The sequence below is a fragment of the Centropristis striata genome, chromosome 12 (genome assembly GCF_030273125.1).
Source record: "Centropristis striata isolate RG_2023a ecotype Rhode Island chromosome 12, C.striata_1.0, whole genome shotgun sequence".
NCBI lineage: Eukaryota > Metazoa > Chordata > Actinopteri > Perciformes > Serranidae > Centropristis > Centropristis striata.
In genome coordinates this window covers 10,232,075-10,234,968 of record NC_081528.1, presented here as the reverse complement: position 1 = coordinate 10,234,968, position 2,894 = coordinate 10,232,075, and positions in this window count along the sequence as shown.

Below are 2,894 nucleotides of genomic sequence, written 5' to 3'. Positions count from 1 at the left end.
AGTGTTTCTACAGGTTTTACCAACTGGTCGGTTTGTTTTGGACAGGAGGAGACCTCTGCAGATAATCTTGCTCTCGCAAAAAAAACTCAGCTGAGGCAGCCCAGGAATGCAGCCTCGCCAATCTGCATTGAGGAAACATTGATTTTTAACATGAAGCTGCTTTATTAAGTGGCTTGACCAGATTTAATCAGCAGATCTGTTTGTTTCGGGGAGGAGACCTCTGTGGATATTTCGGCTCATAAACAACGAACACTAAAGGAATCCTGACTGGATTCTGACAGCAGAGATGCCAATGGTGGTGAAGACAACAACTCCCATGATCCAATGCTACTTTAAGATGCCACCAAACAGTTATTGTTTTAATTGAGAGACACTTAAAGGCAGAAAATTAGATCCAGATGAATCCAGTTAAATTTGTAAGCAACTGTTTTGTTTTTTTGGCCCTCTTTCTCTGCAAAAACATTTTACCAAGCCAGAATGAGTACAAAAATAAAACAAAAAATGCCAGCCGTGCATTTTAGTGTGCACAGAGAAAAAAGTGCTTTTGCAATACAATGTTGTAACCCAGTGAGGGCCGGGGCTGTGCAGAAGTACACTGTTAGACAGTCTTTATTCGATTTGGCGGCATTCCCACTCTGAAGTCGTTCTGCATGTGCTTCACGTTGAGGATTCGGGCCGGTCTTGAGGAGGACTGCTCATCCAAATAAACTCAGCTGGTCTTCTCCTTTTCTTCCTCCTGACAGCTGAAAAGCTCCATCAGGAGGTGGAGGGGTTAGCATGCGGAGGGCTGGCGTGTCGCTGAATCAAGCTGCCGGAAAGCTGAACAAACATCAGTGTTTGTTCGTCACAAAGCGGCACCTTGATGTAGAGACGTGATGAGAGCCAAACACATTAATGATGCTCCGACAGACAGGCGTTATGAAACCAGCCTTTTGTTTGTGCTCATGGAAACGTCAGAGTTTAAGTCGTGTTTAAACCGCAGGTAATGAACTCTGCAGAATAAATCTTGAAAAGGATACAGGTCTCCTTTATGAAGTCAAAACATGCAACCACATTTCTTTCTCTTCTACTGTTTGAACCCAGCAGAGGGGAAAGAGAGGTTTTCTGAACCACGGGGATGAAAACACATGAGGTCCTTATCTGGCCCCAGACTCAAATATTTTCCCTCACCGACTACAAAAAGAAGTCTTCTCTCTATTTTGACTGCAGCTCGCGACTATCTGAAGTATATCCGGTGCAACAATACCCCATTGTTTGCTTACAGCACGAACACAGAAACTGCTTTAGAGTGAAGCCAAGAGTACAGACTCCCAGAGAAACTCCCACAGACTGCAGAGCAGCATATCAGTGGCAGATAACCTCAGAGAGCACAAGACCGGAGCTGCGTATGTGTCGAACAATCACGCTTGGATTTCAGACAGTAGAGAGGAGAGAGGAGGAGAGAGGAGAGGAGAGTGGAGGGGAGGCAGTTATCTTTTGACGGCTGACTCAGATCAAAACTGAACTCACTGCGTGCAGGAGTCAGTGATGAATGCACCTCCACCTCACTGCTGCTTTCTATATGGTCAAATGTTGTAATGGCTGGGAAATTAAGCGTTTTTTTTATCTCATAAAATTAAAAAATAGATGGAGATTTGTTGCAGAAACTGCTTGTGTTGACTCCAGTAACAAGTGCTGCTTATGATGAAAAATGTATGACATTAATGTTCAAAAACAAGTCACTGCCTTGCCTCTATTTATTAATTTTTGGGGGGAAAAATCCCTAAAAAAAATAAAACTAAATTAATATTTACGGGTCTCATGTTAATTATCCAATTGTGGTGCAATATTCAGATAGTGTCCTTTGGTTACATGAGTTCATCCTGATTTTATGCCAGAATAAAAAGTTTGTTTCCATTTTTTATCAAATATTTACAATGTCCTGTAATTTCACAGATAATTAAAAGTCTTTTCAAATCAAATTTCCATAACCAGAGAGGAAAAAAAAACCCCAAGCTTAAAGCAAAACCATATAAGGCCAAAATTAACATGCATACTGATAAAAAATAAAAATGAAACGAATCTTTAATAGCACACAAATTGAGGTATCTCTTTGGGGAAACTAAAACCTTAACTCCTTAAGGAATTCTGCTTTCTCAGATGCCAAAACCTGTAAGTAAAAAGGCAGTGGCTATTTTTCCAGTTATTCCGACACCACATGAACGCAGCAGTAATGCCCCATCTAGCAATGCAAATAAAGTGAGAATAATTAGAATATCTGCCCAGTAATTCTTTGGCCCATGCTTCAACCTTGCACCATGTTTAATGAAAATCAGGTTGGTAGTTTTACTGCATTCCTGCTGACAAACAGACAAACTGAACAGAAAACACAACCTCCTCTGCAGAGGTAAAAAGGACATGATGGATTTTTCTACTTCGGCTGTCATTGTGGATTTTTCCTCTGTCACTGCTTTTAGTTTCTTGTCATTTGGATTGTAACTGTAGGAATCAGAGCAGAGTAAAAAGCTGGAGGTAAAATGTACAGCCTGATTGGGAAACTGTGACTTCACGATCATGAATTTATCAAAGAAGGTCTGTAGTAGAAGGAAAGTTGGACCGGAGCTGTGGCAGGGGGGACGGGGGGATGGGGGAGGCTTGGACACACTGAAAGTGGGTGTGTGTAGAGTTGGACCAGTCACAACTGGAGTTTAATATAGCGGACAGAACAGCACTCACTTGTTGTTTGTTGTTTAAAAAAAGAAAGAAAGACAGGCTCATAAAGGAGTGCTGCTTCAATGTGTTGTTGACTGTTAACGGATTTAAAAAACAAAGAAAACCTCTGAGCTTCTTTTGTTATGTGCACATGCACGAGACAAACATCTGGCCTAACAAGTCAAATCACTTCTAGATTTGTA